This window comes from Stenella coeruleoalba (assembly GCF_951394435.1).
Source record: "Stenella coeruleoalba genome assembly, contig: scaffold_57, whole genome shotgun sequence".
NCBI lineage: Eukaryota > Metazoa > Chordata > Mammalia > Artiodactyla > Delphinidae > Stenella > Stenella coeruleoalba.
Window position 1 is genome coordinate 1087126 of NW_027646459.1, and position 25693 is coordinate 1112818.

General features: G+C 43.8%; 1 long non-coding RNA gene across 7 annotated transcripts in view; it reads left to right on the forward strand.

Annotated features, from left to right (window-relative positions):
- The window catches only part of LOC307181094, a 500233-nt gene that overhangs the window by 39427 nt on the left and 435113 nt on the right, over positions 1-25693 (forward strand). Inside the window, exon 1 of one of the 7 annotated variants that reach the window (XR_013825879.1) lies at positions 12884-12902. The exons of 5 other annotated variants lie outside the window; for them this stretch is intronic. This is a non-coding gene — a long non-coding RNA (uncharacterized lncRNA). Of the gene's footprint in view, positions 1-12883; positions 12903-20141; positions 20161-25693 lie in introns of those variants that run through there. One more of the 7 variants, XR_013825880.1, reaches the window with a different exon arrangement.

The following is a 25693-nucleotide window of genomic DNA, read 5'->3' on the forward strand; positions in this document are numbered from 1 at the left end:
TGTGCTCATTTCAATCTCTGGTTTTATGCAGCACCCCAACTCACCTTTCCCCTTAAGCAAGCATAAGTTGGTTTTCTAAATTTGAGAACCTGTTCTGTTCTGTAATTCAGTTCCTGTGTATCCAAGTTTACAATCCGTGTATTAGTGATATCTTATGATGTTTCTTTTTCTGTGTGACTTATTTCAGTTAGAATCATCGTACCTGAATCCACTCATTATGCTGCTACAGGCCTGATGACATAGATTTCATTGCTGAGTGATACTGCATTGTACGTAAGTACCACAAGTTCTTTATCCATTTTTCACTTTCTGTGATATTGAACTTGTACGGTAAATGAGGTTCTTGTAAACAGAGGCGTCCCAAACTTTGGGGTGGCTGTGTCTTTTTGATTTTAATTTCCCTAAGCTATAGGACCATAAGTGGAAGTGCCCTAGGCTCTGTTGCTTTGATTTTTAGATGTTTCAGGAAACACCATACACTTCTCCCGAGTGTCTGTTGGCAATTTACATCCCGCCCATCAGCATAACAAGGCTCCCAGTTCTCCATGGCCTGTCCTGCCTTTCTGGATTTTACACTTTTTCCAGATGGCCCTTTTTACCGGGGGGAAGTGAGACTTCATTGTAGTGCAGATTTCCTTTGCAAATTTGCTTGGTTGGCCAAAAAGGGTGTATGCGTTTTTTCTGAATATGTTCAGGAAAAAACGCATACGCCCTTTTTGGCCAAGTGCATCATTGTGGACGTTCTGCCTCTTTTCCTATGCTTTCAATGCAATTCCTGTCTACCTCCTGAAATCGGTTTCCTGCAATTCTGCCCCGCTTTCAAGTCCTCTTGGCAGCCTTACTTCAGTCTATTTTTGGACGATAGCTGTCATTTATAACTCTGCAGGTTTGTGAATTACAGTGCCCCTGAGCTCCTTTCTTCAACTCGCTTTCTTGTGACCTGGCCGCAACACCGCAGGATGGCTTCAGGCCCTAATCTGGTTCCGGCACGGCACGCTGAGCCTTTGGTTAATTCCTCTTCCTGGTGGGAAATGAGAGTTAAATTTGCCCGTTCAGACACCTCCAGCTAGCCTCTCATTGGTTCTCGCTATTCCTGTTCATCTTCCGCAGAAATTGCAAACTGGGCCAAACAGGAGGCTAAAGGGACTGACTCTCCAAGTCGGGAGAGTGTTAGTAAAGCGTCTGGAATGTTGCACCCGAGTACCAGGGTACGAAAACTGAGACATATTTGAACACGTCTCCCGATCACATGGTTGATCATACTCTAGGTTCCACATGCATGTTTTAGCTGAAGGAAGAATACCTTAAACCTGGGTAGGTGAAAGCCGTGGAATGGGTACCATGCAATATGACTTCAAAGGGTCTTCATTTTCTCACCGAACCTCTCCAATCCTATCACAGCTGCGTTTATGCCCCTGTACACATGCTTGATTCTCTTTCGGAGACATAGCAATCCATAGGTTTTAAGATACTTACTAGTCAGGTACATTCTTAGGCGTTTAATATGCGGTGTTGAGTCCATTTCGTTGAGCAAGGAGTAGCTCTTGTCTATTCCATATTTGGCTTAAGGAACTTTATCTGTGCTCATTTCAATCTCTGGTTTTATGCAGCACCCCAACTCACCTTTCCCCTTAAGCAAGCATAAGTTGGTTTTCTAAATTTTAGACACTGTTCTGTTCTGTAATTCAGTTCCTGTGTAGCCAAGTTTACATTCCGTGTATTACTGATATCTTATGATGTTTCTTTTTCTGTGTGACTTATTTCAGTTAGAATCATCATACCTGAATCCACTCATTGTGCTGCTAAGGGCCTGATGACACAGATTTCATTGCTGAGTGATATTGCTTTGTAAGTAAATACCACAACTTCTTTATCCATTTTTCACTTTCTGTGATGTTGAACTTGTACTGTAAACGAGGTTCTTGTAAACAGAGCCGTTCCAAATTTTGGGGTGGCTGTGTCTTTTTGATTTTAATTTCCCTAAGCTATAGGACCATAAGTGGAAGTGCCCTAGGTTCTGTTGCTTTGTTTTTTAGATGTTTCAGGAAACACCATACACTTCTCCCGAGTGTTTGTTGGCAATTTACATCCCGCCCATCAGCATAACAAGGCTCCCAGTTCTCCATGGCCTGTCCTGCCTTTCTGGATTTTACACTTTTTTCAGATGGCCCTCTTGACCGGGGGGAAGTGAGACTTCATTGTAGTGCAGATTTCCTTTGCAAGCTTGCTTGGTTGGCCAAAAAGGGCGTATGCGTTTTTTCCTGAATATATTCAGGAAAAAAGGCATACGCCCTTTTTGGCCAAGTGCATCATTGTGGACGTTCTGCCTCTTTTCCTATGCTTTCAATGCAATTCCAGTCTACCTCCTGAAATCGGTTTCCTGCAATTCTGCCCCGCTTTCAAGTCCTCTTGGCAGCCTTACTTCAGTCTATTTTTGGACGATAGCTGTCATTTATAACTCTGCAGGTTTGTGAATTACAGTGCCCCTGAGCTCCTTTCTTCAACTCGCTTTCTTGTGACCTGGCCGCAACACGGCAGGATGGCTTCAGGCCCTAATCTGGTTCTGGCACGGCACGCTGAGCCTTTGGTTAATTCCTCTTCCTGGTGGGAAATGAGAGTTAAATTTGCCCATCCAGACACCTCCAGCTAGTCTCTCATTGGTTCTCGCTATTCCTGTTCATCTTCCACTGAAATTGCAAACTGGGCCAAACAGGAGGTTAAAGGGACTGACTCTCCAAGTCGGGAGAGTGTTAGTAAAGCGTCTGGAATGTTGCACCCGAGTACCAGGGTACGAAAACTGAGACATATTTGAACACGTCTCCCGATCACATGGTTGATCATACTCTGGGTTCCACATGCATGTTTTAGCTGAAGGAAGAATACCTAAAACCTGGGTAGTTGAAAACCATGGAATGGGTACAATGCAATATGACTTCAAAGGGTCTTCATTTGCTCACCGAACATCTCCAATCCTATCACTGCTGCGTTTATGCCCCTGTACACATGCTTGATTCTCTTTCGGAGACATAGCAATCCATAGGTTTTAAGATACTTACTAGTCAGGTACATTCTTAGGCGTTTAATATGCGGTGTTGAGTCCATTTCGTTGAGCAAGGAGTAGCTCTTGTCTATTCCATATTTGGCTTAAGGAACTTTATCTGTGCTCATTTCAATCTCTGGTTTTATGCAGCACCCCAACTCACCTTTCCCCTTAAGCAAGCATAAGTTGGTTTTCTAAATTTGAGAACCTGTTCTGTTCTGTAATTCAGTTCCTGTGTAGCCAAGTTTACATTCCGTGTATTACTGATATCTTATGATGTTTCTTTTTCTGTGTGACTTATTTCAGTTAGAATCATCATACCTGAATCCACTCATTGTGCTGCTAAGGGCCTGATGACACAGATTTCATTGCTGAGTGATATTGCTTTGTAAGTAAATACCACAACTTCTTTATCCATTTTTCACTTTCTGCGATGTTGAACTTGTACTGTAAACGAGGTTCTTGTAAACAGAGCCATTCCGAACTTTGAGGTGGCTGTGTCTTTTTGATTTTAATTTCCCTAAGCTATAGGACCATAAGTGGAAGTGCCCTAGGTTCTGTTGCTTTGTTTTTTAGATGTTTCAGGAAACACCATACACTTCTCCTGAGTGTCTGTTGGCAATTTGCATCCCGCCCATCAGCATAACAAGGCTCCCAGTTCTCCATGGCCTGTCCTGCCTTTCTGGATTTTACACTTTTTTCAGATGGCCCTTTTGACCCGGGGGAAGTGAGACTTCATTGTAGTGCAGATTTCTTTGCAAGCTTGCTTGGTTGGCCAAAAAGGGCGTATGCGTTTTTTCCTGAATATATTCAGGAAAAAACGCATACGCCCTTTTTGGCCAAGTGCATCATTGTGGACGTTCTGCCTCTTTTCCTATGCTTTCAATGCAATTCCAGTCTACCTCCTGAAATCGGTTTCCTGCAATTCTGCACCAGTTTCAAGTCCTCTTGGCAGCCTTACTTCAGTCTATTTTTGGACGATAGCTGTCATTTATAACTCTGCAGGTTTGTGAATTACAGTGCCCCTGAGCTCCTTTCTTCAACTCGCTTTCTTTTGAGCTGGCCGCAACACTGCAGGATGGCTTCAGGCCCTAATCTGGTTCCAGCACGGCACACTGAGCCTTTGGTTATTTCCTCTTCCTGGTGGGAAATGAGAGTTAAATTTGCCCGTCCAGACACCTCCAGCTAGCCTCTCATTGGTTCTCGCTATTCCTGTTCATCTTCCGCAGAAATTGCAAACTGTGCCAAACAGGAGGTTAAAGGCGCTGACTCTCCAAGTGGGGAGAGTGTTAGTAAAGCGTCTGGAATGTTGCACCCGAGTTCCAGGGGAGGAAAACTGAGACATATTTGAACACGTCTCCCATTGATATGGTTGATCATACTTGGGTTCCACATGCATGTTTTAGCTGAAGGAAGAATACCTAAAACCTGGGTAGTTGAAACCCGTGGAATGGGTACCATGCAATATGACTTCAAAGGGTCTTCATTTGCTCACCGAACCTCTCCAATCCTATCACTGCTGCGTTTATGCCCCTGTACACATGCTTGATTCTCATTCGGAGACATAGCAATCCATAGGTTTTAAGATACTTACTAGTCAGGTACATTCCTAGGCGTTTAATATGGGGTGTTGAGTCCATTTCGTTGAGCAAGGAGTAGCTCTTGTCTATTCCATATTTGGCTTAAGGAACTTTATCTGTGCTCATTTCAATCTCTGGTTTTATGCAGCACCCCAACTCACCTTTCCCCTTAAGCAAGCATAAATTGGTTTTCTAAATTTGAGACCCTGTTCTGTTCTGTAATTCAGTTCCTGTGTAGCCAAGTTTACATTCCGTGTATTACTGATATCTTATGATGTTTCTGTTTCTGTGTGACTTATTTCAGTTAGAATCATCATACCTGAATCCACTCATTGTGCTGCTAAGGGCCTGATGACACAGATTTCATTGCTGAGTGATATTGCTTTGTAAGTAAATACCACAACTTCTTTATCCATTTTTCAATTTCTGCGATGTTGAACTTGTACTGTAAACGAGGTTCTTGTAAACAGAGGCGTCCCAAACATTGGGGTGGCTGTGTCTTTTTGATTTTAATTTCCCTAAGCTATAAGACCATAAGTGGCAGTGCCCTAGGCTCTGTTGCTTTGTTTTTTAGATGTTTCAGGAAACACCATACACTTCTCCTGAGTGTCTGTTGGTAATTTACATCCCGCCCATCAGCATAACAAGGCTCCCAGTTCTCCATGGCCTGTCCTGCCTTTCTGGATTTTACACTTTTTTCAGATGGCCCTTTTGACAGGGGGGAAGAGAGACTTCATTGTAGTGCAGATTTCCTTTGCAAGCTTGCTTGGTTGGCCTAAAAGGGCGTATGCGTTTTTTCCTGAATATATTCAGGAAAAAACGCATACGCCCTTTTTGGCCAAGTGCATCATTGTGGACGTTCTGCCTCTTTTCCTATGCTTTCAATGCAATTCCAGTCTACCTCCTGAAATCGGTTTCCTGCAATTCTGCCCCGCTTTCAAGTCCTCTTGGCAGCCTTACTTCAGTCTATTTTTGGACGATATCTGTCATTTATAACTCTGCAGGTTTGTGAATTACAGTGCCCCTGAGCTCTTTCTTCAACTCGCTTTCTTGTGAGCTGGCCGCAACACCGCAGGATGGCTTCAGGCCCTAATCTGGTTCCGGCACGGCACGCTGAGCCTTTGGTTATTTCCTCTTCCTGGTGGGAAATGAGAGTTAAATTTGCCCGTCCAGACACCTCCAGCTAGTCTCTCATTGGTTCTCGCTATTCCTGTTCATCTTCCACAGAAATTGCAAACTGGGCCAAACAGGAGGTTAAAGGGACTGACTCTCCAAGTCGGGAGAGTGTTAGTAAAGCATCTGGAATGTTGCACCCGAGTACCAGGGGAGGAAAACTGAGACATATTTGAACACGTCTCCCGTTCACATGGATGATCATACTCTGGGTTCCACATGCATGTTTTAGCTGAAGGAAGAATACCTAAAACCTGGGTAGTTGAAACCCGTGGAATGGGTACCATGCAATATGACTTCAAAGGGTCTTCATTTGCTCACCGAACCTCTCCAATCCTATCACTGCTGCGTTTATGCCCCTGTACACATGCTTGATTCTCTTTCGGAGACATAGCAATCCATAGGTTTTAAGATACTTACTAGTCAGGTACATTCTTAGGCGTTTAATATGCGGTGTTGAGTCCATTTCGTTGAGCAAGGAGTAGCTCTTGTCTATTCCATATTTGGCTTAAGGAACTTTATCTGTGCTCATTTCAATCTCTGGTTTTATGCAGCACCCGAACTCACCTTTCCCCTTAAGCAAGCATAAGTTGGTTTTCTAAATTTGAGACCCTGTTCTGTTCTGTAATTCAGTTCCTGTGTAGCCAAGTTTACATTCCGTGTCTTACTGATATCTTATGATGTTTCTTTTTCTGTGTGACTTATTTCAGTTAGAATCATCATACCTAAATCCACTCATTGTGCTGCTAAGGGCCTGATGACACAGATTTCATTGCTGAGTGATATTGCTTTGTAAGTAAATACCACAACTTCTTTATCCATTTTTCAATTTCTGCGATGTTGAACTTGTACTGTAAATGAGGTTCTTGTAAACAGAGCCGTTCCAAACTTTGGGGTGGCTGTGTCTTTTTGATTTTAATTTCCCTAAGCTATAGGACCATAAGTGGAAGTGCCCTAGGTTCTGTTGCTTTGTTTTTTAGATGTTTCAGGAAACACCATACACTTCTCCCGAGTGGTTGTTGGCAATTTACATCCCGCCCATCAGCATAACAAGGCTCCCAGTTCTCCATGGCCTGTCCTGCCTTTCTGGATTTTACCCATTTTTCAGATGGCCCTTTTGACAGGGGGGAAGTGCGACTTCATTGTAGTGCAGATTTCCTTTGCAAGCTTGCTTGGTTGGCCAAAAAGGGCGTATGCGTTTTTTCCTGAATATATTCAGGAAAAAAGGCATATGCCCTTTTTGGCCAAGTGCATCATTGTGGACGTTCTGCCTCTTTTCCTATGCTTTCAATGCAATTCCAGTCTACCTCCTGAAATCGGTTTCCTGCAATTCTGCCCCGCTCTCAAGTCCTCTTGGCAGCCTTACTTCAGTCTATTTTTGGACGATAGCTGTCATTTATAACTCTGCAGGTTTGTGAATTACAGTGCCCCTGAGCTCCTTTCTTCAACTCGCTTTCTTGTGACCTGGCCGCAACACCGCAGGATGGCTTCAGGCCCTAATCTGGCTCCGGCACGGCACACTGAGCCTTTGGTTATTTCCTCTTCCTGGTGGGAAATGAGAGTTAAATTTGCCCGTCCAGACACCTCCAGCTAGCCTCTCATTGGTTCTCGCTATTCCTGTTCATCTTCCGCAGAAATTGCAAACTGGGCCAAACAGGAGGTTAAAGGCGCTGACTTTCCAAGTGGGGAGAGTGTTAGTAAAGCGTCTGGAATGTTGCACCCGAGTACCAGGGGAGGAAAACTGAGACATATTTGAACACGTCTCCCGATCACATGGTTGATCATACTTGGGTTCCACATGCATGTTTTAGCTGAAGGAAGAATACCTAAAACCTGGGTAGTTGAAACCCGTGGAATGGGTACCATGCAATATGACTTCAAAGGGTCTTCATTTGCTCACCGAACCTCTCCTATCCTATCACTGCTGCGTTTATGCCCCTGTACACATGCTTGATTCTCTTTCGGAGACATAGCAATCCATAGGTTTTAAGATACTTACTAGTCAGGTACATTCTTAGGCGTTTAATATGCGGTGTTGAGTCCATTTCGTTGAGCAAGGAGTAGCTCTTGTCTATTCCATATTTGGCTTAAGGAACTTTATCTGTGCTCATTTCAATCTCTGGTTTTATGCAGCACCCCAACTCACCTTTCCCCTTAAGCAAGCATAAGTTGGTTTTCTAAATTTGAGACCTTGTTCTGTTCTGTAATTCAGTTCCTGTGTAGCCAAGTTTACATTCCGTGTATTACTGATATCTTATGATGTTTCTTTTTCTGTGTGACTTATTTCAGTTAGAGTCATCATACCTGAATCCACTCATTGTGCTGCTAAGGGCCTGATGACACAGATTTCATTGCTGAGTGATATTGCTTTGTAAGTAAATACCACAACTTCTTTATCCATTTTTCACTTCCTGCGATGTTGAACTTGTACTGTAAATGAGGTTCTTGTAAACAGAGCCGTTCCAAACTTTGGGGTGGCTGTGTCTTTTTGATTTTAATTTCCCTAAGCTATAGGACCATAAGTGGAAGTGCCCTAGGTTCTGTTGCTTTGTTTTTTAGATGTTTCAGGAAACACCATACACTTCTCCCGAGTGGTTGTTGGCAATTTACATCCCGCCCATCAGCATAACAAGGCTCCCAGGTCTCCATGGCCTGTCCTGCCTTTCTGGATTTTACACTTTTTTCAGATGGCCCTTTTGACCGGGGGGAAGTGAGACTTCATTGTAGTGCAGATTTCCTTTGCAAGCTTGCTTGGTTGGCCAAAAAGGGCGTATGCGTTTTTTCCTGAATATATTCAGGAAAAAACGCATACGCCCTTTTTGGCCAAGTGCATCATTGTGGACGTTCTGCCTCTTTTCCTACGCTTTCAATGCAATTCCAGTCTACCTCCTGAAATCGGTTTCCTGCAATTCTGCCCCGCTTTCAAGTCCTCTTGGCAGCCTTACTTCAGTCTATTTTTGGACGATAGCTGTCATTTATAACTCTGCAGGTTTGTGAATTACAGTGCCCCTGAGCTCCTTTCTTCAACTCGCTTTCTTGTGAGCTGGCCGCAACACCGCAGGATGGCTTCAGGCCCTAATCTGGTTCCGGCACGGCACACTGAGCCTTTGGTTATTTCCTCTTCCTGGTGGGAAATGAGAGTTAAATTTGCCCGTCCAGACACCTCCAGCTAGCCTCTCATTGGTTCTCGCTATTCCTGTTCATCTTCCGCAGAAATTGCAAACTGGGCCAAACAGGAGTTTAAAGGCCCTGACTCTCCAAGTGGGGAGAGTGTTAGTAAAGCGTCTGGAATGTTGCACCCGAGTTCCAGGGGAGGAAAACTGAGACATATTTGAACACGTCTCCCATTGACATGGTTGATCATACTTGGGTTCCACATGCATGTTTTAGCTGAAGGAAGAATACCTAAAACCTGGGTAGTTGAAACCCGTGGAATGGGTACCATGCAATATGACTTCAAAGGGTCTTCATTTGCTCACCGAACCTCTCCAATCCTATCACTGCTGCGTTTATGCCCCTGTACACATGCTTGATTCTCTTTCGGAGACATAGCAATCCATAGGTTTTAAGATACTTACTAGTCAGGTACATTCCTAGGCGTTTAATATGGGGTGTTGAGTCCATTTCGTTGAGCAAGGAGTAGCTCTTGTCTATTCCATATTTGGCTTAAGGAACTTTATCTGTGCTCATTTCAATCTCTGGCTTTATGCAGCACCCCAACTCACCTTTCCCCTTAAGCAAGCATAAATTGGTTTTCTAAATTTGAGACCCTGTTCTGTTTTGGAATGCAGTTCCTGTGTAGCCAAGTTTAGATTCCGTGTATTACTGATATCTTATGATGTTTCTGTTTCTGTGTGACTTATTTCAGTTAGAATCATCATACCTGAATCCACTCATTGTGCTGCTAAGGGCCTGATGACACAGATTTCATTGCTGAGTGATATTGCTTTGTAAGTAAATACCACAACTTCTTTATCCATTTTTCAATTTCTGCGATGTTGAACTTGTACTGTAAACGAGGTTCTTGTAAACAGAGGCGTCCCAAACATTGGGGTGGCTGTGTCTTTTTGATTTTAATTTCCCTAAGCTATAAGACCATAAGTGGCAGTGCCCTAGGCTCTGTTGCTTTGTTTTTTAGATGTTTCAGGAAACACCATACACTTCTCCTGAGTGTCTGTTGGTAATTTACATCCCGCCCATCAGCATAACAAGGCTCCCAGTTCTCCATGGCCTGTCCTGCCTTTCTGGATTTTACACTTTTTTCAGATGGCCCTTTTGACCGGGGGGAAGTGAGACTTCATTGTAGTGCAGATTTCCTTTGCAAGCTTGCTTGGTTGGCCAAAAAGGGCGTATGCGTTTTTTCCTGAATATATTCAGGAAAAAACGCATACGCCCTTTTTGGCCAAGTGCATCATTGTGGACGTTCTGCCTCTTTTCCTATGCTTTCAATGCAATTCCAGTCTACCTCCTGAAATCGGTTTCCTGCAATTCTGCCCCGCTTTCAAGTCCTCTTGGCAGCCTTACTTCAGTCTATTTTTGGATGATAGCTGTCATTTATAACTCTGCAGGTTTGTGAATTACAGTGCCCCTGAGCTCCTTTCTTCAACTCGCTTTCTTGTGAGCTGGCCGCAACACCACAGGATGGCTTCAGGCCCTAATCTGGTTCCGGCACGGCACGCTGAGCCTTTGGTTATTTCCTCTTCCTGGTGGGAAATGAGAGTTAAATTTGCCCGTCCAGACACCTCCAGCTAATCTCTCATTGGTTCTCGCTATTCCTGTTCATCTTCCACAGAAATTGCAAACTGGGCCAAACAGGAGGTTAAAGGCGATGACTCTACAAGTCGGGAGAGTGTTAGTAAAGCGTCTGGAATGTTGCAGCCGAGTACCAGGGGAGGAAAACTGAGACATATTTGAACACGTCTCCCGTTCACACGGATGATCATACTCTGGGTTCCACATGCATGTTTTAGCTGAAGGAAGAATACCTAAAACCTGGGTAGTTGAAACCCGTGGAATGGGTACCATGCAATATGACTTCAAAGGGTCTTCATTTGCTCACCGAACCTCTCCAATCCTATCACTGCTGCGTTTATGCCCCTGTACACATGCTTGATTCTCTTTTGGAGACATAGCAATCCATAGGTTTTAAGATACTTACTAGTCAGGTACATTCTTAGGCGTTTAATATGCGGTGTTGAGTCCATTTCGTTGAGCAAGGAGTAGCTCTTGTCTATTCCATATTTGGCTTAAGGAACTTTATCTGTGCTCATTTCAATCTCTAGTTTTATGCAGCACCCGAACTCACCTTTCCCCTTAAGCAAGCATAAGTTGGTTTTCTAAATTTGAGACCCTGTTCTGTTCTGTAATTCAGTTCCTGTGTAGCCAAGTTTACATTCCGTGTATTACTGATATCTTATGATGTTTCTTTTTCTGTGTGACTTATTTCAGTTAGAATCATCATACCTGAATCCACTCATTGTGCTGCTAAGGGCCTGATGACACAGATTTCATTGCTGAGTGATATTGCTTTGTAAGTAAATACCACAACTTCTTTATCCATTTTTCACTTTCTGCGATGTTGAACTTGTACTGTAAATGAGGTTCTTGTAAACAGAGCCGTTCCAAACTTTGGGGTGGCTGTGTCTTTTTGATTTTAATTTCCCTAAGCTATAGGACCATAAGTGGAAGTGCCCTAGGTTCTGTTGCTTTCTTTTTTAGATGTTTCAGGAAACACCATACACTTCTCCAGAGTGGTTGTTGGCAATTTACATCCCGCCCATCAGCATAACAAGGCTCCCAGTTCTCCATGGCCTGTCCTGCCTTTCTGGATTTTACACTTTTTTCAGATGGCCCTTTTGACCGGGGGGAAGTGAGACTTCATTGTAGTGCAGATTTCCTTTGCAAGCTTGCTTGGTTGGCCAAAAAGGGCGTATGCGTTTTTTCCTGAATATATTCAGGAAAAAACGCATACGCCCTTTTTGGCCAAGTGCATCATTGTGGACGTTCTGCCTCTTTTCCTATGCTTTCAATGCAATTCCAGTCTACCTCCTGAAATCGGTTTCCTGCAATTCTGCCCCGCTTTCAAGTCCTCTTGGCAGCCTTACTTCAGTCTATTTTTGGACGATAGCTGTCATTTATAACTCTGCAGGTTTGTGAATTACAGTGCCCCTGAGCTCTTTCTTCAACTCGCTTTCTTGTGAGCTGGCCGCAACACCACAGGATGGCTTCAGGCCCTAATCTGGTTCCGGCACGGCACGCTGAGCCTTTGGTTATTTCCTCTTCCTGGTGGGAAATGAGAGTTAAATTTGCCCGTCCAGACACCTCCAGCTAGTCTCTCATTGGTTCTTGCTATTCCTGTTCATCTTCCACAGAAATTGCAAACTGGGCCAAACAGGAGGTTAAAGGCGATGACTCTCCAAGTCGGGAGAGTGTTAGTAAAGCGTCTGGAATGTTGCACCCGAGTACCAGGGGAGGAAAACTGAGACATATTTGAACACGTCTCCCGTTCACACGGATGATCATACTCTGGGTTCCACATGCATGTTTTAGCTGAAGGAAGAATACCTAAAACCTGGGTAGTTGAAACCCGTGGAATGGGTACCATGCAATATGACTTCACAGGGTCTTCATTTGCTCACCGAACCTCTCCAATCTTATCACTGCTGCGTTTATGCCCCTGTACACATGCTTGATTCTCTTTCGGAGACATAGCAATCCATAGGTTTTAAGATACTTACTAGTCAGGTACATTCTTAGGCGTTTAATATGCGGTGTTGAGTCCATTTCGTTGAGCAAGGAGTAGCTCTTGTCTATTCCATATTTGGCTTAAGGAACTTTATCTGTGCTCATTTCAATCTCTGGTTTTATGCAGCACCCCAACTCACCTTTCCCCTTAAGCAAGCATAAGTTGGTTTTCTAAATTTGAGACCCTGTTCTGTTTTGGAATGCAGTTCCTGTGTAGCCAAGTTTACATTCCGTGTATTAGTGATATCTTATGATGTTTCTTTTTCTGTGTGACTTATTTCAGTTAGAATCATCATACCTGAATCCACTCATTGTGCTGCTAAGGGCCTGATGACACAGATTTCATTGCTGTGTGATATTGCTTTGTAAGTAAATACCACAACTTCTTTATCCATTTTTCACTTTCTGCGATGTTGAACTTGTACTGTAAACGAGGTTCTTGTAAACAGAGCCGTTCCAAACTTTGGGGTGGCTGTGTCTTTTTCATTTTAATTTCCCTAAGCTATAGGACCATAAGTGGAAGTGCCCTAGGTTCTGTTGCTTTGTTTGTTAGTTGTTTCAGGAAACACCATACACTTCTCCCAAGTGGTTCTTGGCAATTTACATCCCGCCCATCAGCATAACAAGGCTCCCAGTTCTCCATGGCCTGTCCTGCCTTTCTGGATTTTACACTTTTTTCAGCTGGCCCTTTTGACCGGGGGAAAGTGAGACTTCATTGTAGTGCAGATTTCATTTGCAAGCTTGCTTGCTTGGCCAAAAAGGGCGTATGCGTTTTTTCCTGAATATATTCAGGAAAAAACGCATACGCCCTTTTTGGCCAAGTGCATCATTGTGGACGTTCTGCCTCTTTTCCTATGCTTTCAATGCAATTCCAGTCTACCTCCTGAAATCGGTTTCCTGCAATTCTGCCCCGCTTTCAAGTCCTCTTGGCAGCCTTACTTCAGTCTATTTTTGGACGATAGCTGTCATTTATAACTCTGCAGGTTTGTGAATTACAGTGCCCCTGAGCTCCTTTCTTCAACTCGCTTTCTTGTGACCTGGCCGCAACACCGCAGGATGGCTTCAGGCCCTAATCTGGTTCCGGCCCGGCATGCTGAGCCTTTGGTTAATTCCTCTTCCTGGTGGGAAATGAGAGTTGAATTTGCCCGTCCAGACACCTCCAGCTAGCCTCTCATTGGTTCTCGCTATTCCTGTTCATCTTCCGCAGAAATTGCAAACTGGGCCAAACAGGAGGTTAAAGGGACTGACTCTCCAAGCCGGGAGAGTGTTAGTAAAGCGTCTGGAATGTTGCACACGAGTACCAGGGGAGGAAAACTGAGACAAATTTGAACACGTCTCCCGTTCACATGGTTGATCATACTCTGGGTAACACATGCATGTTTTAGCTGAAGGAAGAATACCTTAAACCTGGAGAGTTGAGACCCGTGTAATGGGTACCATGCAATATGACTTCAAAGGGTCTTCATTTGCTCACCGAACCTCTCCAATCCTATCACTGCTGCGTTTATGCCCCTGTACACACGCTTGATTCTCTTTTGGAGACATAGCAATCCATAGGTTTTAAGATACTTACTAGTCAGGTACATTCTTAGGCGTTTAATATGGGGTGTTGAGTCCATTTCGTTGAGCAAGGAGTAGCTCTTGTCTATTCCATATTTGGCTTAAGGAACTTTATCTGTGCTCATTTCAATCTCTGGTTTTATGCAGCACCCCAACTCACCTTTCCCCTTAAGCAAGCATAAGTTGGTTTTCTAAATTTGAGACCCTGTTCTGTTTTGGAATGCAGTTCCTGTGTAGCCAAGTTTACATTCCGTGTATTACTGATATCTTATGATGTTTCTTTTTCTGTGTGACTTATTTCAGTTAGAATCATCATACCTGAATCCACTCATTGTGCTGCTAAGGGCCTGATGACACAGATTTCATTGCTGAGTGATATTGCTTTGTAAGTAAATACCACAACTTCTTTATCCATTTTTCACTTTCTGCGATGTTGAACTTGTACTGTAAACGAGGTTCTTGTAAACAGAGCCGTTCCAAACTTTGGGGTGGCTGTGTCTTTTTCATTTTAATTTCCCTAAGCTATAGGACCATAAGTGGAAGTGCCCTAGGTTCTGTTGCTTTGTTTTTTAGTTGTTTCAGGAAACACCATACACTTCTCCCAAGTGGTTCTTGGCAATTTTCATCCCGCCCATCAGCATAACAAGGCTCCCAGTTCTCCATGGCCTGTCCTGCCTTTCTGGATTTTACACTTTTTTCAGATGGCCCTTTTGACCGGGGGGAAGTGAGACTTCATTGTAGTGCAGATTTCCTTTGCAAGCTTGCTTGGTTGGCCAAAAAGGGCGTATGCGTTTTTTCCTGAATATATTCAGGAAAAAACGCATACGCCCTTTTTGGCCAAGTGCATCATTGTGGACGTTCTGCCTCTTTTCCTATGCTTTCAATGCAATTCCAGTCTACCTCCTGAAATCGGTTTCCTGCAATTCTGCCCCGCTTTCAAGTCCTCTTGGCAGCCTTACTTCAGTCTATTTTTGGACGATAGCTGTCATTTATAACTCTGCAGGTTTGTGAATTACAGTGCCCCTGAGCTCCTTTCTTCAACTCGCTTTCTTGTGACCTGGCCGCAACACCGCAGGATGGCTTCAGGCCCTAATCTGGTTCCGGCCCGGCATGCTGAGCCTTTGGTTAATTCCTCTTCCTGGTGGGAAATGAGAGTTGAATTTGCCCGTCCAGACACCTCCAGCTGGCCTCTCATTGGTTCTCGCTATTCCTGTTCATCTTCCGCAGAAATTGCAAACTGGGCCAAACAGGAGGTTAAAGGGACTGACTCTCCAAGTCGGGAGAGTGTTGGTAAAGCGTCTGGAATGTTGCACCCGAGTACCAGGGGAGGAAACCTGAGACATATTTGAACACGTCTCCCGTTCACATGGTTGATCATACTCTGGGTTCCACATGCATGTTTTAACTGAAGGAAGAATACCTTAAACCTGGAGAGTTGAGACCCGTGTAATGGGTACCATGCAATATGACTTCAAAGGGTCTTCATTTGCTCACCGAACCTCTCCAATCCTATCACTGCTGCGTTTATGCCCCTGTACACACGCTTGATTCTCTTTTGGAGACATAGCAATCCATAGGTTTTAAGATACTTACTAGTCAGGTACATTCTTAGGCGTTTAATATGGGGTTTTGAGTCCATTTCGTTGAGCAAGGAGTAGCTCTTGTCTATTCCATATTTGGCTTAAGGAACTTTATCTGTGCTCATTTCAATCTCTGGTTTTATGCAGCACCCCAACTCACCTTTCCCCTTAAGCAAGCATAAGTTGGTTTTCTAAATTTGAGACCCTGTTCTGTTTTGGAATGCAGTTCCTGTGTAGCCAAGTTTACATTCCGTGTATTAGTGATATCTTATGATGTTTCTTTTTCTGTGTGACTTATTTCAGTTAGAATCATCATACCTGAATCCACTCATTGTGCTGCTAAGGGCCTGATGACACAGATTTCATTGCTGAGTGATATTGCTTTGTAAGTAAATACCACAACTTCTTTATCCATTTTTCACTTTCTGCGATGTTGAACTTGTACTGTAAACGAGGTTCTTGTAAACAGAGCCGTTCCAAACTTTGGGGTGGCTGTGTCTTTTTCATTTTAATTTCCCTAAGCTATAGGACCATAAGTGGAAGTGCCCTAGGTTCTGTTGTTTTGTTTTTTAGATGTTTCAGGAAACACCATACACTTCTCCCAAGTGGTTCTTGGCAATTTACATCCCGCCCATCAGCATAACAAGGCTCCCAGTTCTCCATGGCCTGTCCTGCCTTTCTGGATTTTACACTTTTTTCAGATGGCCCTTTTGACCGGAGGGAATTGAGACTTCATTGTAGTGCAGATTTCCTTTGCAAGCTTGCTTGGTTGGCCAAAAAGGGCTTATACGTTTTTTACTGAATATATTCAGGAAAAAACGCATACGCCCTTTTTGGCCAAGTGCATCATTGTGGACCTTCTGCCTCTTCCTATGCTTTCAATGCAATTCCAGTCTACCTCCTGAAATCGGTTTCCTGCAATTCTGCCCTGCTTTCAAGTCCTCTTGGCAGCCTTACTTCAGTCTATTTTTGGACGATATCTGTCATTTGTAACTCTGCAGGTTTGTGAATTACAGTGCCCCTGAGCTCCTTTCTTCAACTCGCTTTCTTGTGACCTGGCCGCAACACCGCAGGATGGCTTCAGGCCCTAATCTGGTTCCGGCACGGCACGCTGAGCCTTTGGTTAATTCCTCTTCCTGGTGGGAAATGAGAGTTAAATTTGCCCGTCCAGACACCTCCAGCTAGCCTCTCATTGGTTCTCGCTATTCCTGTTCATCTTCCGCAGAAATTGCAAACTGGGCCAAACAGGAGGTTAAAGGGACTGACTCTCCAAGTCGGGAGAGTGTTAGTAAAGCGTCTGGAATGTTGCACCCGAGTACCAGGGGAGGAAAACTGAGACATATTTGAACACGTCTCCCGATCACATGGTTGATCATACTCTGGGTTCCACATGCATGTTTTAGCTGAAGGAAGAATACCTTAAACCTGGACAGTTGAGACCCGTGGAATGGGTACCATGCAATATGACTTCAAAGGGTCTTCATTTGCTCACCGAACCTCTCCAATCCTATCACTGCTGCGTTTATGTCCCTGTACACACGCTTGATTCTCTTTTGGAGACATAGCAATCCATAGGTTTTAAGATACTTACTAGTCAGGTACATTCTTAGGCGTTTAATATGGGGTTTTGAGTCCATTTCGTTGAGCAAGGAGTAGCTCTTGTCTATTCCATATTTGGCTTAAGGAACTTTATCTGTGCTCATTTCAATCTCTGGTTTTATGCAGCACCCCAACTCACCTTTCCCCTTAAGCAAGCATAAGTTGGTTTTCTAAATTTGAGACCCTGTTCTGTTTTGGAATGCAGTTCTTGTGTAGCCAAGTTTACATTCCGTGTATTAGTGATATCTTATGATGTTTCTTTTTCTGTGTGACTTATTTCAGTTAGAATCATCGTACCTTAATCCACTCATTATGCTGCTACGGGCCTGATGACATAGATTTCATTGCTGAGTGATACTGCATTGTACGTAAGTACCACAAGTTCTTTATCCATTTTTCACTTTCTGCGATGTTGAACTTGTACTGTAAACGAGGTTGTTGTAAACAGAGCCGTTCCAAACTTTGGGGTGGCTGTGTCTTTTTCATTTTAATTTCCCTAAGCTATAGGACCATAAGTGGAAGTGCCCTAGGCTCTGTTGCTTTGTTTTTTAGATGTTTCAGGAAACACCATACACTTCTCCGGAGTGTCTGTTGGCAATTTACATCCCGCCCATCAGCATAACAAGGCTCCCAGTTCTCCATGGCCTGTCCTGCCTTTCTGGATTTTACCCTTTTTTCAGATGGCCCTTTTGACCGGGGGGAAGTGAGACTTCATTGTAGTGCAGATTTCCTTTGCAAATTTGCTTGGTTGGCCAAAAAGGGTGTATGCGTTTTTTCCTGAATATGTTCAGGAAAAAACGCATACGCCCTTTTTGGCCAAGTGCATCATTGTGGACGTTCTGCCTCTTTTCCTATGCTTTCAATGCAATTCCTGTCTACCTCCTGAAATCGGTTTCCTGCAATTCTGCCCCGCTTTCAAGTCCTCTTGGCAGCCTTACTTCAGTCTATTTTTGGACGATAGCTGTCATTTATAACTCTGCAGGTTTGTGAATTACAGTGCCCCTGAGCTCCTTTCTTCAACTCGCTTTCTTGTGACCTGGCCGCAACACCGCAGGATGGCTTCAGGCCCTAATCTGGTTCCGGCACGGCACGCTGAGCCTTTGGTTAATTCCTCTTCCTGGTGGGAAATGAGAGTTAAATTTGCCCGTTCAGACACCTCCAGCTAGCCTCTCATTGGTTCTCGCTATTCCTGTTCATCTTCCGCAGAAATTGCAAACTGGGCCAAACAGGAGGCTAAAGGGACTGACTCTCCAAGTCGGGAGAGTGTTAGTAAAGCGTCTGGAATGTTGCACCCGAGTACCAGGGTACGAAAACTGAGACATATTTGAACACGTCTCCCGATCACATGGTTGATCATACTCTAGGTTCCACATGCATGTTTTAGCTGAAGGAAGAATACCTTAAACCTGGGTAGGTGAAAGCCGTGGAATGGGTACCATGCAATATGACTTCAAAGGGTCTTCATTTTCTCACCGAACCTCTCCAATCCTATCACAGCTGCGTTTATGCCCCTGTACACATGCTTGATTCTCTTTCGGAGACATAGCAATCCATAGGTTTTAAGATACTTACTAGTCAGGTACATTCTTAGGCGTTTAATATGCGGTGTTGAGTCCATTTCGTTGAGCAAGGAGTAGCTCTTGTCTATTCCATATTTGGCTTAAGGAACTTTATCTGTGCTGATTTCAATCTCTGGTTTTATGCAGCACCCCAACTCACCTTTCCCCTTAAGCAAGCATAAGTTGGTTTTCTAAATTTTAGACCCTGTTCTGTTCTGTAATTCAGTTCCTGTGTAGCCAAGTTTACATTCCGTGTATTACTGATATCTTATGATGTTTCTTTTTCTGTGTGACTTATTTCAGTTAGAATCATCATACCTGAATCCACTCATTGTGCTGCTAAGGGCCTGATGACACAGATTTCATTGCTGAGTGATATTGCTTTGTAAGTAAATACCACAACTTCTTTATCCATTTTTCACTTCCTGCGATGTTGAACTTGTACTGTAAATGAGGTTCTTGTAAACAGAGCCGTTCCAAACTTTGGGGTGGCTGTGTCTTTTTGATTTTAATTTCCCTAAGCTATAGGACCATAAGTGGAAGTGCCCTAGGTTCTGTTGCTTTGTTTTTTAGATGTTTCAGGAAACACCATACACTTCTCCCGAGTGGTTGTTGGCAATTTACATCCCGCCCATCAGCATAACAAGGCTCCCAGTTCTCCATGGCCTGTCCTGCCTTTCTGGATTTTACACTTTTTTCAGATGGCCCTCTTGACCGGGGGGAAGTGAGACTTCATTGTAGTGCAGATTTCCTTTGCAAGCTTGCTTGGTTGGCCAAAAAGGGCGTATGCGTTTTTTCCTGAATATATTCAGGAAAAAAGGCATACGCCCTTTTTGGCCAAGTGCATCATTGTGGACGTTCTGCCTCTTTTCCTATGCTTTCAATGCAATTCCAGTCTACCTCCTGAAATCGGTTTCCTGCAATTCTGCCCCGCTTTCAAGTCCTCTTGGCAGCCTTACTTCAGTCTATTTTTGGACGATAGCTGTCATTTATAACTCTGCAGGTTTGTGAATTACAGTGCCCCTGAGCTCCTTTCTTCAACTCGCTTTCTTGTGACCTGGCCGCAACACGGCAGGATGGCTTCAGGCCCTAATCTGGTTCTGGCACGGCACGCTGAGCCTTTCGTTAATTCCTCTTCCTGGTGGGAAATGAGAGTTAAATTTGCCCATCCAGACACCTCCAGCTAGTCTCTCATTGGTTCTCGCTATTCCTGTTCATCTTCCACAGAAATTGCAAACTGGGCCAAACAGGAGGTTAAAGGGACTGACTCTCCAAGTCGGGAGAGTGTTAGTAAAGCGTCTGGAATGTTGCACCTGAGTACCAGGGTACGAAAACTGAGACATATTTGAACACATCTCCCGATCACATGGTTGATCATACTCTGGGTTCCACATGCATGTTTTAGCTGAAGGAAGAATACCTAAAACCTGGGTAGTTGAAAACCATGGAATGGGTACAATGCAATATGACTTCAAAGGGTCTTCATTTGCTCACCGAACATCTCCAATCCTATCACTGCTGCGTTTATGCCCCTGTACACATGCTTGATTCTCTTTCGGAGACATAGCAATCCATAGGTTTTAAGATACTTACTAGTCAGGTACATTCTTAGGCGTTTAATATGCGGTGTTGAGTCCATTTCGTTGAGCAAGGAGTAGCTCTTGTCTATTCCATATTTGGCTTAAGGAACTTTATCTGTGCTCATTTCAATCTCTGGTTTTATGCAGCACCCCAACTCACCTTTCCCCTTAAGCAAGCATAAGTTGGTTTTCTAAATTTGAGAACCTGTTCTGTTCTGTAATTCAGTTTCTGTGTAGCCAAGTTTACATTCCGTGTATTACTGATATCTTATGATGTTTCTTTTTCTGTGTGACTTATTTCAGTTAGAATCATCATACCTGAATCCACTCATTGTGCTGCTAAGGGCCTGATGACACAGATTTCATTGCTGAGTGATATTGCTTTGTAAGTAAATACCACAACTTCTTTATCCATTTTTCACTTTCTGCGATGTTGAACTTGTACTGTAAACGAGGTTCTTGTAAACAGAGCCGTTCCGAACTTTGAGGTGGCTGTGTCTTTTTGATTTTAATTTCCCTAAGCTATAGGACCATAAGTGGAAGTGCCCTAGGTTCTGTTGCTTTGTTTTTTAGATGTTTCAGGAAACACCATACACTTCTCCTGAGTGTCTGTTGGCAATTTGCATCCCGCCCATCAGCATAACAAGGCTCCCAGTTCTCCATGGCCTGTCCTGCCTTTCTGGATTTTACACTTTTTTCAGATGGCCCTTTTGACCCGGGGGAAGTGAGACTTCATTGTAGTGCAGATGTCTTTGCAAGCTTGCTTGGTTGGCCAAAAAGGGCGTATGCGTTTTTTCCTGAATATATTCAGGAAAAAACGCATACGCCCTTTTTGGCCAAGTGCATCATTGTGGACGTTCTGCCTCTTTTCCTATGCTTTCAATGCAATTCCAGTCTACCTCCTGAAATCGGTTTCCTGCAATTCTGCACCGCTTTCAAGTCCTCTTGGCAGCCTTACTTCAGTCTATTTTTGGACGATAGCTGTCATTTATAACTCTGCAGGTTTGTGAATTACAGTGCCCCTGAGCTCCTTTCTTCAACTCGCTTTCTTTTGAGCTGGCCGCAACACTGCAGGATGGCTTCAGGCCCTAATCTGGTTCCGGCACGGCACACTGAGCCTTTGGTTATTTCCTCTTCCTGGTGGGAAATGAGAGTTAAATTTGCCCGTCCAGACACCTCCAGCTAGCCTCTCATTGGTTCTCGCTATTCCTGTTCATCTTCCGCAGAAATTGCAAACTGTGCCAAACAGGAGGTTAAAGGCGCTGACTCTCCAAGTGGGGAGAGTGTTAGTAAAGCGTCTGGAATGTTGCACCCGAGTTCCAGGGGAGGAAAACTGAGACATATTTGAACACGTCTCCCATTGATATGGTTGATCATACTTGGGTTCCACATGCATGTTTTAGCTGAAGGAAGAATACCTAAAACCTGGGTAGTTGAAACCCGTGGAATGGGTACCATGCAATATGACTTCAAAGGGTCTTCATTTGCTCACCGAACCTCTCCAATCCTATCACTGCTGCGTTTATGCCCCTGTACACATGCTTGATTCTCATTCGGAGACATAGCAATCCATAGGTTTTAAGATACTTACTAGTCAGGTACATTCCTAGGCGTTTAATATGGGGTGTTGAGTCCATTTCGTTGAGCAAGGAGTAGCTCTTGTCTATTCCATATTTGGCTTAAGGAACTTTATCTGTGCTCATTTCAATCTCTGGTTTTATGCAGCACCCCAACTCACCTTTCCCCTTAAGCAAGCATAAATTGGTTTTCTAAATTTGAGACCCTGTTCTGTTCTGTAATTCAGTTCCTGTGTAGCCAAGTTTACATTCCGTGTATTACTGATATCTTATGATGTTTCTGTTTCTGTGTGACTTATTTCAGTTAGAATCATCATACCTGAATCCACTCATTGTGCTGCTAAGGGCCTGATGACACAGATTTCATTGCTGAGTGATATTGCTTTGTAAGTAAATACCACAACTTCTTTATCCATTTTTCAATTTCTGCGATGTTGAACTTGTACTGTAAACGAGGTTCTTGTAAACAGAGGCGTCCCAAACATTGGGGTGGCTGTGTCTTTTTGATTTTAATTTCCCTAAGCTATAAGACCATAAGTGGCAGTGCCCTAGGCTCTGTTGCTTTGTTTTTTAGATGTTTCAGGAAACACCATACACTTCTCCTGAGTGTCTGTTGGTAATTTACATCCCGCCCATCAGCATAACAAGGCTCCCAGTTCTCCATGGCCTGTCCTGCCTTTCTGGATTTTACACTTTTTTCAGATGGCCCTTTTGACAGGGGGGAAGTGAGACTTCATTGTAGTGCAGATTTCCTTTGCAAGCTTGCTTGGTTGGCCTAAAAGGGCGTATGCGTTTTTTCCTGAATATATTCAGGAAAAAACGCATACGCCCTTTTTGGCCAAGTGCATCATTGTGGACGTTCTGCCTCTTTTCCTATGCTTTCAATGCAATTCCAGTCTACCTCCTGAAATCGGTTTCCTGCAATTCTGCCCCGCTTTCAAGTCCTCTTGGCAGCCTTACTTCAGTCTATTTTTGGACGATAGCTGTCATTTATAACTCTGCAGGTTTGTGAATTACAGTGCCCCTGAGCTCTTTCTTCAACTCGCTTTCTTGTGAGCTGGCCGCAACACCGCAGGATGGCTTCAGGCCCTAATCTGGTTCCGGCACGGCACGCTGAGCCTTTGGTTATTTCCTCATCCTGATGGGAAATGAGAGTTAAATTTGCCCGTCCAGACACCTCCAGCTAGTCTCTCATTGGTTCTCGCTATTCCTGTTCATCTTCCACAGAAATTGCAAACTGGGCCAAACAGGAGGTTAAAGGCGATGACTCTCCAAGTCGGGAGAGTGTTAGTAAAGCATCTGGAATGTTGCACCCGAGTACCAGGGGAGGAAAACTGAGACATATTTGAACACGTCTCCCGTTCACATGGATGATCATACTCTGGGTTCCACATGCATGTTTTAGCTGAAGGAAGAATACCTAAAACCTGGGTAGTTGAAACCCGTGGAATGGGTACCATGCAATATGACTTCAAAGGGTCTTCATTTGCTCACCGAACCTCTCCAATCCTATCACTGCTGCGTTTATGCCCCTGTACACATGCTTGATTCTCTTTCGGAGACATAGCAATCCATAGGTTTTAAGATACTTACTAGTCAGGTACATTCTTAGGCGTTTAATATGCGGTGTTGAGTCCATTTCGTTGAGCAAGGAGTAGCTCTTGTCTATTCCATATTTGGCTTAAGGAACTTTATCTGTGCTCATTTCAATCTCTGGTTTTATGCAGCACCCGAACTCACCTTTCCCCTTAAGCAAGCATAAGTTGGTTTTCTAAATTTGAGACCCTGTTCTGTTCTGTAATTCAGTTCCTGTGTAGCCAAGTTTACATTCCGTGTCTTACTGATATCTTATGATGTTTCTTTTTCTGTGTGACTTATTTCAGTTAGAATCATCATACCTAAATCCACTCATTGTGCTGCTAAGGGCCTGATGACACAGATTTCATTGCTGAGTGATATTGCTTTGTAAGTAAATACCACAACTTCTTTATCCATTTTTCACTTTCTGCGATGTTGAACTTGTACTGTAAATGAGGTTCTTGTAAACAGAGCCGTTCCAAACTTTGGGGTGGCTGTGTCTTTTTGATTTTAATTTCCCTAAGCTATAGGACCATAAGTGGAAGTGCCCTAGGTTCTGTTGCTTTGTTTTTTAGATGTTTCAGGAAACACCATACACTTCTCCCGAGTGGTTGTTGGCAATTTACATCCCGCCCATCAGCATAACAAGGCTCCCAGTTCTCCATCGCCTGTCCTGCCTTTCTGGATTTTACCCATTTTTCAGATGGCCCTTTTGACAGGGGGGAAGTGAGACTTCATTGTAGTGCAGATTTCCTTTGCAAGCTTGCTTGGTTGGCCAAAAAGGGCGTATGCGTTTTTTCCTGAATATATTCAGGAAAAAAGGCATACGCCCTTTTTGGCCAAGTGCATCATTGTGGACGTTCTGCCTCTTTTCCTATGCTTTCAATGCAATTCCAGTCTACCTCCTGAAATCGGTTTCCTGCAATTCTGCCCCGCTTTCAAGTCCTCTTGGCAGCCTTACTTCAGTCTATTTTTGGACGATAGCTGTCATTTATAACTCTGCAGGTTTGTGAATTACAGTGCCCCTGAGCTCCTTTCTTCAACTCGCTTTCTTGTGACCTGGCCGCAACACCGCAGGATGGCTTCAGGCCCTAATCTGGCTCCGGCACGGCACACTGAGCCTTTGGTTATTTCCTCTTCCTGGTGGGAAATGAGAGTTAAATTTGCCCGTCCAGACACCTCCAGCTAGCCTCTCATTGGTTCTCGCTATTCCTGTTCATCTTCCGCAGAAATTGCAAACTGGGCCAAACAGGAGGTTAAAGGCGCTGACTTTCCAAGTGGGGAGAGTGTTAGTAAAGCGTCTGGAATGTTGCACCCGAGTACCAGGGGAGGAAAACTGAGACATATTTGAACACGTCTCCCGATCACATGGTTGATCATACTTGGGTTCCACATGCATGTTTTAGCTGAAGGAAGAATACCTAAAACCTGGGTAGTTGAAACCCGTGGAATGGGTACCATGCAATATGACTTCAAAGGGTCTTCATTTGCTCACCGAACCTCTCCTATCCTATCACTGCTGCGTTTATGCCCCTGTACACATGCTTGATTCTCTTTCGGAGACATAGCAATCCATAGGTTTTAAGATACTTACTAGTCAGGTACATTCTTAGGCGTTTAATATGCGGTGTTGTGTCCATTTCGTTGAGCAAGGAGTAGCTCTTGTCTATTCCATATTTGGCTTAAGGAACTTTATCTGTGCTCATTTCAATCTCTGGTTTTATGCAGCACCCCAACTCACCTTTCCCCTTAAGCAAGCATAAGTTGGTTTTCTAAATTTGAGACCTTGTTCTGTTCTGTAATTCAGTTCCTGTGTAGCCAAGTTTACATTCCGTGTATTAGTGATATCTTATGATGTTTCTTTTTCTGTGTGACTTATTTCAGTTAGAATCATCATACCTGAATCCACTCATTGTGCTGCTAAGGGCCTGATGACACAGATTTCATTGCTGAGTGATATTGCTTTGTAAGTAAATACCACAACTTCTTTATCCATTTTTCACTTCCTGCGATGTTGAACTTGTACTGTAAATGAGGTTCTTGTAAACAGAGCCGTTCCAAACTTTGGGGTGGCTGTGTCTTTTTGATTTTAATTTCCCTAAGCTATAGGACCATAAGTGGAA